We start from the raw sequence: 13,099 nt of genomic DNA, 5'->3' as shown, positions 1-13,099 counted from the left end.
TGACCATGGTGATGTGACCGGTGAATGAAACAACCCAACCCAACTCAGGCACGGAGTGGAAGTGTCATTTTCAAGAGCGACTTGCTACCAATAAAGATTCTTTGAGTTTTCTTCCCAATTTTTCCCCAGTCATTGCTGACCAGTACCTCTTTATTTTTGTCAAGCTTGAGGAGGATAACATATGCTTGTTCTATAATTTTCCCTTCGGGCAAACCCATCGCTATGTTTTAACGAGCCTAGCGATAGTGAAACTTGTTCTCGTATAAAGACAAAGATAACTCAGTCCTTTTCATTTTTAGAGAGTCTGAAAAGGTACGTAAAGATAACTCCAAAATTCCTTTTTCATCATCTAATCCCTTAAGTCCGAAAAAGTATAAAACAATACAGAAGGGATGAATTTTCGATAGTTTTAACGAGCCGAACAAAACAAGCGCTCGATATTTTTGTGCAATAATCCCTCAGGTCCAAAAAGATTAAAATCTAGAGGAGGGATAGCACTTCCGGTCGCTTTAACGAGCTGGAAGGCCAAAACTCGGAAATCTTTTCATATTTTATGAGTTAGTTGAAAAGAGCTTAAAGAAGACTCGTCTTTTGAGGAACGAGTGATAAAATGGGTAGCAGCTGATTCCAGGTAAGGTTTGGAATTTTCCAATCACTGCAGTGTCACAAGGATGGCTAGTGAAATCGCTCTTCGCAGTTGTTCCTCAAAATGGGTAAACAATCAAATGGAGGTGAATGATCGGCCAAATGAAAAGTGGAGGTGACGGTGCAAACACGACCAAGGCTTTAAAGGATGATATGTTACATTCACGGTGGTTATTTACCGGGGAATAGTTCATTTTTTAACGAGCTTAAACGCGGGTGGAAAAATTTGCTCATGTCTTATGTTTATTTTTTAACGAGCTTGAACTATGTGCTAAAACTACTCGATGCAGGTTTATTTTTTAACGAGCTTGAACCTTGTGGTAACATTGCTCATTGCGGGTTTATTTTTTAACGAGCTTGAACCCTGCAGTAACACTGCTCGATAAGTTTGCATGCCCCCAGCATAATAATGCAAATCTACGTGCATGCCCCCCAAGCTTCATTGCATTCAACTCGGTGGTTGGAATGAAGGTTTACCTTTGAGATTTGGAAAGGGGATTTGTTTCATTTTTTAATGAGGTTGACACAGTAAAAGAACTATCCTCATGACTCCTTGTTTCATTTTTTAACTAGGTTGACACGAGATAAGAACCATCATCGACATCCACCGTATTTACAGTATTTGATAGAAAATCAAAAACTGAAGGATGATAAAGGTCATTTTGAGTATCTTCTCCACAATCTGGAAGAAGAGAACGATGGTGGGAATCATTCCATGGTGCTCCTTCAATTACCATAGATTGGACAATTCCTTCGTCGGTGACATGCACTCGCGACCAAGGATCTAAAGAAGTACCATATTCTCTAGACCTATTCATCCAAACGCTTGATGAGCGTTGATTTGGGGTTGCCCCCCAGGCGAAGAAAATTGATTGCTACAATATTTCTATTAGGGCGATGATCCATGCGGACAAAATGTTTAGGAATCTTCCGAATCCATTAGGTATAGAAGATTTCATATTGTAGGTTTCCACTGTGGCCACTTCCGCCAGATTACTTTGAGGCGGTAGGACAAAAGTACCCATTAAGGCAAGGTATTTTAGGAGGCCTACTCCAATATTTTGAAGCGAATGATTGCTTCCATGGATCATTGGAATGCTTCCCGTAACTTGTGAACTGTTGGGGAGAAATGTTTGTTGGTCGACGATTGTAATTCCTCCTTGAAAGGGAAATGCAATCTTCCTGAAGTAGGTCGACACAACTACGGCCATGGCATATATCCAGGGCCTTCCCAGTAGGATGTTGTAATCAAGGTTTCCATCGATTACTTCAACATCAATTTCTACTGTTTTGCCCCCCAGTTCAACTTGCAAGTTACTTAAAATCCCATATGGAGTGTATGATCGTCCATCAAATGCTTTTAATGTCATTGACGGTCTCGACAAGGGTGGTGACCCTAAATTTTTCCAGCAACTCATCGACATAATACATGTAGATGCCCCCTCATCAATAATTGTTCGATGAACAGTTTTGTTGAGGGCTTTCACTTGAATAAGGAAAGCTAGTTGAGCCGGTAATTGAGGGTCATATCCTTTATGATCAAAGGCCACAAGATTGGAATCCATTGGGTCAATCCCACCTATTGCTGATAATAAATCTTGCTTTTGGGAGGGGTAATTTTGCTGTACCTCAAGTGTCGGCATAGCGGACGGTGATTGGGCCAGGTCCTCTACTATATTATAATTCTATGCTACTTTTGCACGAGGATTAAATGTCGATTTGTGTACTACTCCCTTTGGCGACTTTATCATTGGCTCAGGAATGATGGGTGGCACAACTTCGGTCAAAGTTGTTGTCGAACTACTAGGTTGTTCATTAGCCTCGTTATTCGACAGCTGTGGATTCCCGTAATCTTTATTCCTTGTCAAAGCATCATTTTGTTGCTCTGAGATAGACAACATAACCACTTGGGATCGGGAAGCATTTTGATTAGCAACCAGTTTGGTTCCTCGGTTTGGAAACGGATCAGTCAATACTGCTGAGGTTTTTGAACTCTTAAAGAGTTTCTTAACTTTAGCTTTATGTGGACAATCTCTCGTCCGATGATCCTCATCGCATATATGACATCCCGCAGGGGGTTTCCTTTGCCCAGAAGGGTTTGCAGAAGCTTTATCGTGCTTCTTTTTTCTCCCTTTCTTTTTCTTCTTGCCCCCTGGTTGCTTCAATTGTTTTCCCTTGTTGGTCGACATGGCATTTACTTCCGAGGCAAGAAGTTCCTCATTTGCATTTTGACTAGAAATCTTACGGGCCTTTTTAGATGTAGCCTTTGTCGATTTCGTGTTTGTTGCACCAATCACGCCATCCCCAGCGGAGTCGCCATTTTGTTAATGGGAAAAGTGTCTACTCAGAACGACCCTATCCCACTAAGGTGTGACAGTGACCTTAGAAAGAAACAGAGAAAAACTACTTCCGTATTCTTCTTTATGAACTATAAACGAAGAGGAATAGGATGAACCAACCTGTGTCTTGCACTAGTCCTTTGATCCAATCTCTCTCCTCTTTGACAGCTTCCAGCTACCTGCTTCCTTACTTGCCCAGCTTCACCAATTTCCTGTAAGATCACAGAAGAAGAAAACTACACAAAGACATGGATTTATATTCATAAATAGCTTAGGATTAGATTTAAGCTAAACATACAAATGTAACAGACATCAATGATACACAAGCATGTAGGAGAAACTCAAATAGTTTTATTGATATAACAAGAAAATCTAGGAGGAGTTACAACCGATGATTCCTGATCCAGCATCAACCTCCCAGCAAAGGAGTCCCCTCTTCACCTCCAACAAAGCATAAATCACCCAATACTCTGATATCTATCTCAAAACCAACAACAATTCTCTGCAATGTACAAAATTCCAACCTCTGGATCTCTGGGATGACGGATCCATATATAGATGTATGCAAAGAGGATGAGTCAACTTATGATTTGATTAGTGGCTTCTCTCTGTCAGTTCTTGCTTCCACTTGGAGACTGAGAGCCTCTTACTCATCCTTGGTCGAACTCAGTGAGGCAAGTGTCATTGGGGAAGATTCTAGAAGCTTCCATTGTCTTTCCACCTCAGGGAATGGCACTGCCATTTGTCATTTCCCGCTCAACGCACCCTGGTAGTGCATTTAGGTGCATTGCAACACACCTAGCTAGTGTACTTGGGTGCTATGCAACGCAGCTAGATAGTGGAGCAGCTGAAATGATCCTGATTTGACTGATTCTAAGCAGTTTCTGGTGGAGAACTTCTGGGAGAAGCTGTAATTTGTTGACCTTGTTCCTTTAGGGGCCGGAACAACACTTTTAGGGACTTAGGATCCCTTGGTTTATGGACATTTCATGCTTAGAGCTGTAAGGCACAAAAATGTCTATAATAGGTTGTTATAGACATTTTTGTGCCTTACAGCATTGAGCATGAAATGTCCATAATCCAAGGGATTCAAAGTCCCTAAAAGAGTTGTCTGCCCCTAAAGGAACAAGGTCAACCAATGACAGCTTCTCCCAGAAGTTCTCCACCAAAAACCACTCAGAAACAGTCAATTCAGGATCAATTCAGATGCTCTACTAGCTGCCTGCGTTGCAATGCACCCCAGTACACTAGCTAGGTGCGTTGCAACGCACCTAAATGCACTACCAGGGTGCGCTGAGCGAGAAATGACAAATGGCAAGCTCATTCAACGAGGTGGAAAGACCATGGAAGCTTCCAGAATCTTCTCCAGTGACACTTGCCTCAATGAATTCGACTAGTGATGAGTAAGAGGCTCTCAACCTCCAAGTGGAAGCAAGAACTGACAGAGAGAAGCCACAAGTCAAAACATAAGCTGACTCATCCTCTCTGCTTACATCTATATATGGGTCTCTCACCCAGAGATCCAGGAGGCTGGAATTTTGTACTTTGCAGAGAATTGCTGTTGGTTTGAGATTGAGATTAGTACATTGGGTGATTTATGCTTTGTTGGAGGAGAGGAAGGGATTCCTTTGCTGGGAGGTAGATGCTGGATCAGAACTCACTCGGTTGTATCTCCTCTTGGACTTTCTTATTCTATCAATAAACTATTTGAGTTTCTCCTACATGCTGTGTATCAATGATGTTTTGTTATATTTGCATGTTTAGCTTAATCTGATCTTGAGCTTTTTATGAATGTATATCTATATCTTCGTGTAGTTTCTCTCTCTTGTGATCTTGCAGGAATTCGGTGAAGCTGGGCCGGTGAGGGAGCAGGGAGCTGGGAACTATTGAAGAGAGGAGCGATTGGATCAACAAACTAGCGGAAGACATAGGTTAGTTACATCCTTCCTCCTCATTTACATTTCATAAAGAAGAAATACTCAAGTAAGTTTCCTTGTTTGTTGCTAAGGCACTATCACACCTTAGAGTGGGATAGGGTCATTCTGAATAGATACTTTTCCCAACAACAAATTGGCGACTCCACTGGGGATCGTATCTTGTTAGTTTATTTGTGTTTCCATTGTTGTTCTTCTCATAAACTCAGGAGTGCTGAATCGAACTGCATTTGCCATTTACAAATGCAAAGTAGAGATCTGCTACTCTAGTCCATTCACTGGGCCTGTTTTTATGATATGAACAGCTGATCCACAAGTGCTCTAACAGCCCTTTGTGATAGATCTTAGTCCTCCTTTAAATCATCCTCCTAATTGTACCTAATTGATAGCTTTTATCCGGCCAAAAACTGTAGATTAAACTGCAAACCGTGACCGAGAACCCAGAGACAATTCTCATTTCTGCTTCAGTGCAGGCTCTGTGAAGAGGTTCTGTATTTCAACGCAGGTCCTGAGAGGGCTACCTGCGCTGCAATTCAATTTCTCTGTGCTGGGGGTGCGCTGATCAGCCTTTGCCTTGTGCAGCTGTGGTTCCCTGCTTCCTTTTGCTCAGTTTTGTCTCTGTTTTTTGCAACCTGTTATCAGTGTGTATACCTATCTGAAACCCCTTTTCTTTGCCTTAATTCTGCCTCAGTTGTATAAAGAAATTGTATTTGTTTTTGTGTATTTGTTACATCATTTGCAGTTTCCCATTACAAAAGTAAACTAGTCATACTGTCGCCCTTAGATCTAGACCTGTCGTAAGTGTCGTTTTGATCTTAGGAGTAAGTTTGTTTGCTGTTGACAGTTGATTGAGCTTTTACTTTTGTCTTTTGGTTTGAATTAATGAATTTCTAAGTGTCGAAACAAGTGTTTACTTCAAAATCGTAAAGTGTCATAATCGTCTTTTTGAGTTCAAAAAGAAACTTGTTTGTGTTTTCACTTGAAATCGAATTCAAATTTGTACAACAGCTTTCTTTTTAGGCATCAATATTAAGAAAGCGAAAACAAATACATGCATTTGTGCATTTGCATATTGATAGTTTGTATGGTTTGATTTAGGAAAAGTGCATTTACAGTGTGCTCTTTGCTCTTTGAGAAAAGATTGTGTCTTTCTTTTCCCCTTGTAGCTAGGATTTTCATTGTTGAAAAGAGATAAATGCTTGCTTATCATCTTTAGACTGCATTTAGGAATTGTATATACATCTCGTGGTGATCCAAAAAGGCAAACTTCTAAGAAAGATCAACCTAAAATAAATTGAATGAACTTAACAACGCTTTGTAACTTAACGCACAACATAGTGGTCTAGGCTAGAGACATGTTCCGGCGTCGTAAAACCTGGTGACTGTCGATCTCGCTGATGGTTGGGTGATTCCTCCTGAGAGACGATAAGCGCCAGTACGGATTGCGCTCCCACATACTGTCGAGTATATATTGGGAGACCCCTATAGGCATAAAACCTTTATCCATAGGAAGCCGTGTCGGCCGCCCTACTGATCGCAATGCACTGAACACAGCATTCGGGAAGATTGACCGCCCGTACCTTAAAAAGTATTCTGCGGTTTTGCGAAAAGTTTGGCACACCCTCTACCTAGAACTCCAGAGCAGTTCCTTTTGGCCTTTTTCAGACTCTATAACGGAAAAATTCCATCCGAGCATTTGTCACTTCGGGCTCGTTAAAACATCGAAGGAGACTAGAGTCATCTTTTGCTTTTTCTCGACTCTTTAAAATTGAAAAAGCAAGTTGTGTCCAAGCGTCGTTAAAATTTATTTTAAACGGAAAATTCATACCCTTTTTCCTGCGTTGATCTTTAGGTTGAGAAAATGGAGCCCACCAACCAAGGAATTCCCCTTGGTGGAAATCCTAGTCCCTTCTCCTCTTGGGGAGATGTTGGTGTGCCCCATATGGCCACATTGTCGCTTCCAGGACTGACAATTGGCTTGCCGGTCTGGCTCTTCTCAACCAATGTCGTTCAGAACACCACTTTTCCTGAACAGTCAAATCAGCAGTTAGACCAGTCCAGAGTTACCCACCAACCTTCTACTTCCTCTAATTCTTCCTCTCTCCCTTCCTCTTCGCTTGATGGAACTGGTAAAACTAAAAACCAAGTTCCTAAGGAGAAGAAGGAAAAGAAGAAGAAAGACAAGAAGAAGAAGGAGCCAAAAGCGACTGGGGGAAAACGACTGTCGTCCAACGAAATTCCACACACAGCACTGACTAGGCCTAAATCGCCATGTGTCATTTGCAGGGGAGACCACTTTCACAGAGATTGTCCCTGTATCCCTCGGATACTAAGGGATTGGTCTCCCCGTTTGCACAATTCGATGGCGTCAACCTCTGATAGCCATGTTGAAAGCACACCATCAACTAGCGAAAGTGAAGTCCCAGGACAGAAAGGGAGAGCTAGATCTCCCTGTAAACTGTGCGAAGGCAATCACGCCATCCACCGTTGTCCCTTCTTAGATGAAGTGAAAAGAGTTTTGGATGATCGTCCGGTTTCACCGTTACGACTCCCTCCTGGATATAAAAAACTCTTGCCAAGTCCTTCGTTAGTTGAAAATCCAGCTGGCCCGCTCAAGTGGTCAGCTGAAGCGCCGGTCATTGAAGATGAACCAGCTGAATCCATACCCGACGAAAGTCAAAAGGTCGAGGCGGCAGTTGACCCGGTCTTGCCTTCAGAGTTTTTATCTTCGAATGATATAGTCACTGAAGAGGATAAAGATGACACCATCCAAATTCTCTTCATCAACACAGACTCCGACGAACATGGGGGCAACCTACCCATTCCTTTATCGCATGAAGGAAGTTCGTCAGAGCCATACCCAGCCATCTACTCGGTCCCACCTCCAAGCAACCTAGTTGTCTCCTTCGACTGGAACCAACTAGGCATACCCCATTTGCCAGCAAGCATACCATTCAGAATTATCGTCCAAATATATAGAATGGTCATGGCTGGCACCATCATTGATGAGGGGGCATCTGTGAGTATCCTTTCCTCTACTGCTTGGAAAGCTCTTGGTTCGCCATCGCTTTTGCCTGAAATGAGAAATCTGATAGGCTTTGATAAAGGAACCAGTCGACCTTTAGGGATCCTCCCCAATGTGCCCATAACATTGAAAGGGAAGACCGTTCAAATGAATGTGATGGTCGTTCAAGGACCCTTGGATTATAACCTACTCCTTGGACGAGACTATATATATTGCATGGGAGCCATCGTCTCCTCACTCTTTAGAGTCATGTGTTTTCCGCACGAAGGAAGAGTGGTCAAGCTCATGGACCAGCTTTCATTTCCCGGATCACGCATCGCAAATAGTCATATGCCATCCCTAAATGGTCTCTTCACGCAAGAAATGTCTCAACCCATGGTCCATCCTCCCGATGAGCGTGAGTAATTCGGAGGGATATGACTGGAACCCAGGGGGCATGCGTCCTGGTCTGCTTCGGCAGGAAAAATTTGGGTATAGGGTAGGTTTCCGCAGGAGAATATGACTAGTCTGTACCCCGTCCGTCTTGGAAGAGGGGTTATTCTAGAATAAGATTCTCTTGTTAAAGTTATGTGTTTGGCGCTCGTTGTCACTCACCTTTGTCTATCTCGGTAGACATCACCGAAGAAGTGTTTTGTTTGAAAGATTAATAGAACGATCTTTGGTAACCTGAAAGAGGTAGGCCTCTCCCGATTAAACAAATGTTTTTCCTGCAAATTGAGGGGTAACCTTGAAACTCTATTTTATACCTGGGGGCATGCAAACCTTTTGAAGTGCAAGCAAGGGGCGGCTATTTATTTTTTAAATTTTTAGGTCCTCCCTTTAAACCTGTAGGTCTAACCCTTTAAACTCGTAGGATTAGTCGTTTCCGAACTTGCATAACGAAAGGATGCGGGGCATAGCTGTGTAAGGCGCAAGCTCCATAAAAAATGGCATCTTACATGAGACATTCTTATCATATGACTGTATTATCGAGCAGTTTTAGCACATAGTTCATGCTCGTTAAAAATAAACATAAGATCGAGCAAGTGTTTCAACCCGCGTTTAAGCTCGTTAAAAAATGAACTACCCTCCGGTAAATAACCACCGTGAATGTAACATTATCAGCCATTAAAGCCTTGGTCGTGTTTGCACCGTCACCTCCACTTTTCCGTTGGCCGATCATTCACCTCCATTTGATTGTTTACCCATTTTGAGGAACAGCTGCGAAGAGTGATTTCACTAGCCATCCTTGTGACACTTCCGTGCTTGGAAAATTCCAACCCTTACCTGGAATCAGCTGCTACCCATTTTATCACTCGTTCCTCAAAAAACGAGTCTTCTTTAAGCTCTTTTCATTTGACTCGTAAAATATGAAAAGATTGCTGAGTTTTGGCCTTCCAGCTCGTTAAAGCGACCGGAAGAGCTATCCCTCCTCTAGATTTTAATCTTTTTGGACCTGAGGGATTATTGCACAAAAAGATCGAGCGCTTGTTTTGTTCGGCTTGTTAAAACTATCGAAAATCCATCCCTTCAGTATTGTTTTATACTTTTTCGGACTTAAGGGATTAGATGACGAAAAAGGACTTTCGGAGTTAACTTTACGTACCTTTTCGGACTCTCTAAAAGTGAAAAGGACCGAGTTATCTTTGTCGTTAGACTCATTAGAAACATTAATAGCGACAAACTTGTCTTTAGACGAGAATGAGTTTCACTATCGCTAGGCTCGTTAAAACATAGCGATGGGTTTGCCCGAAGGGAAAATTATAGAACAAGCATATGTTATCCTCCTCAATCTTGACAAAAATAAAGAGGTACTGGTCAGCAATGACTGGGGAAAAATTGGGAAGAAACTCAAAGAACTTTTATTGGTAGCAAGTCGCTCTTGAACATGACACTTCCGCTCCGTGCCTGAGTCGGGTTGGGTTGTTTCATTCACCGGTCACATCGCCATGGTCTCGCCATACCATCCACCTTTGGGGTAAATGCTACCGATCCATCACACAAGTATCGCCGATATGTTCAAGAGAAGTCATCCAGAGAAGTCAACCGTGTCCCATCCACTACCATACATTATCCTTCATTCTTTCATGACCGCCACCCTGAACCATATATCATCATATCGTTTTCACCTCCATCAAAATCATTTGCTCCATTCCGTGTCACTGATGTGGGATACATCAAGGCCCTCCTTTGACGGATTGCTTCTTGTTGACATCAGCTCATTATCCAAGAAGTTGATCTAGGAACACCCCCTTCAGTACTTTGAAGCTTGCATGACTCAATGGCAAGTTTCTCACTTCCGGCGACAGGTATACATCAATGACCTTCGACTGAAAGATTTTGCGTGGTGTTCGATGCCAAGTCCTTTATTCACACCACGTGAATTGTACTGCAGTACCTTGAGGGTCATTATCATTATCGGTGATTCCTCTCGCGCTTGTTAACAGTTTACATCATTGACTGGTAATCAAGCGATGTCTTTCCATGTTCGACTTCAAAACATTTCTCACATGGATCGACTTGTACTTAGAGTGAAGATCGGACGAGATTGAAGACCCCGGATCTAGTTTCATCCATCCGGGCTGCGATATATATTCAGGAAAAATAAAGACATTGACATGTACAGCATTGCAGAACAGATAATCATCCTACCAAAAAGATGATGATTTCATCAAAATCATCAGTCTACCATCAGACGATTGTCTGTTCTATGTACAGAAAAATGAATTTATAAAGCTGAGCATGGGAATGCCCGCCTCAGCTAGATCATGAAAACAGTATGAAAAATAATGTATTGTATTGTATCTTATTACAGGTCTCCTCCCAACATTGAATGAACTTCGGATCCTCCTAATAAAGCATTTCACCCGATAAACGGCCTCATACTTTAGGGGGCAACTGTTATAGACATTTTTGTGCCTTACAACATTGAGCATGAAATGTCCATAATCCAAGGGATCCAAAGTCCCTAAAAGAGTTGTTCCTGCCCCTAAAGGAACAAGGTCAACCAATGACATCTTCTCCCAGAAGTTCTCCACCAAAAACCACTCAAAAACAGTCAATTCAGGATCAATTCAGATGCTCTACTAGCTGCCTGCGTTGCAATGCACCCCAGTACACTAGCTAGGTGCGTTGCAACACACCTAAATGCACTACCAGGGTGCGCTGAGCGAGAAATGACAAATAGCAAGCTCATTCAACGAGGTGGAAAGACCATGGAAGCTTCCAGAATCTTCTCCAGTGACACTTGCCTCAATGAATTCGACTAGTGATGAGTAAGAGGCTCTCAACCTCCAAGTGGAAGCAAGAACTGACAGAGAGAAGCCACAAGTCAAAACATAAGCTGACTCATCCTCTCTGCTTACATCTATATATGGGTCTCTCACCCAGAGATCCAGGAGGCTGGAATTTTGTACTTTGCAGAGAATTGCTGTTGGTTTGAGATTGAGATTAGTACATTGGGTGATTTATGCTTTGTTGGAGGAGAGGAAGGGATTCCTTTGCTGGGAGGTAGATGCTGGATTGAAACTCACTTGGTTGTATCTCCTCTTGGACTTTCTTATTCTATCAATAAACTATTTGAGTTTCTCCTACATGCTGTGTATCAATGATGTTTTGTTATATTTGCATGTTTAGCTTAATCTGATCTTGAGCTTTTTATGAATGTATATCTATATCTTCGTGTAGTTTCTCTCTCTTGTGATCTTGCAGGAATTCGGTGAAGCTGGGCCGGTGAGGGAGCAGGGAGCAGGGAACTATTGAAGAGAGGAGCGATTGGATCAACAAACTAGCAGAAGACACAAGTTAGTTACATCCTTCCTCCTCATTTACATTTCATAAAGAAGAAATACTCAAGTAAGTTTCCTTGTTTGTTGCTAAGGCACTATCACACCTTAGAGTGGCATAGGGGTGTTCTGAATAGATACTTTTCCCAACAACACAGGTATATATAGGGCAAAACTATCTACAGAGTTCCTTTATTACATCTTGACCTAATCAGGTCATAAAGAATAATTAATTGACCTAACTCTAGAAGAAATAAATGCATGAAATAACTCGAGCTGCGCTGAGGGTGGCCGTATCAAAACTGGATAAATTTTGTAGTCCTTGATGGCTTGTTGCAATGTCTTCTGCAATAAATGTGTATGGGTTTCTGCCTCTTTGATGTTTGTCTGCATTTAAAGCTTTAACTATGATTTGAGAGCAAGGATGGGCTTACGCCTCTTGATTTGACTTTCTGGGGGGGCTCATCAATGTTCAGGTGCTTCGAGCCCCTAAAAACTCTTCGGCTGATACTCTTTGGCTTTTCTTATTCTTCTGATACTCTTTGGCAATGAACTGATGTTGTTCTGACGTGCTGTGTGTTAAATCATCATTAAATGGTCGTTGTTCGGCCTCTGTTTTCTTCAAAACTGTTTTTTGCTCCTCTCGGCAAGCTTCACGAAGAAAAATGGGTCATTCGGCGCCTTTCGGGCTTCCTGGGGGCTGAAAAACGAAAAGATTCCCTGAAGATTCCCCATTCTAGCCCAGAAAATCTATCAAAAACTGCCTCAGAAACTGATTCTGGGGCTCCGAAGTGCAATTTTTGCTCCTTCGCGCCAAAAAAGTGCTGATGACGTTAGCATGACGTCAGCGGATTTGACTTCGTACAGTGGGTGACGTCAGCGATCACGTCAGCATGATGACGTGGCGAGATGACGTCAGCATGATGATGTCATCATGTACGGACGGTGACGTGGCATGTAGAGTGGCAGGGTACGGTGGTAGGAGACCACGTGGCAGGTGACTCGGCATGTGACGTGGCATGTGACGTGGGGCTTACGTCACAGGGGAGGGCAGTAAGCGGTTTTGGGGCGCACCGCCTTAGCGCCTGGGCGGTTTTGGGGGAAGGGGTTCTGCCACACCCCAGAGCCTGACGCGTGGCGGGAGTACGGCGGGTAATACCGCCCATCTCCCGGACGCTAAGCTTCGGGCGGTTCAGGGATGGGAGGGCCTGTCAGCCGTAGATCTGCGGGGCGGATGATCCAATGGCTGGCGGCGATGGCGAGTCGGCGGGGGTATACGGGCGGGGAATATGCGCAAAATATTCCAAATTTAATAACGCGCGCAGGTGGGGTTTGAAACTTAGGTTTAGTGGGTTTGGGGGTTAATATGAGCGTGGGTTAATGTATTTATAG

The sequence above is a fragment of the Pinus tabuliformis genome, chromosome 2_1 (genome assembly GCF_031772625.1).
Source record: "Pinus tabuliformis cultivar Carrire ecotype Pingquan chromosome 2_1, CPIR1, whole genome shotgun sequence".
Classification (NCBI taxonomy): Eukaryota; Viridiplantae; Streptophyta; class Pinopsida; order Pinales; family Pinaceae; genus Pinus; species Pinus tabuliformis.
The sequence above is the reverse complement of the archived record's forward strand: the minus strand, read 5'-3'. Positions refer to the sequence as shown.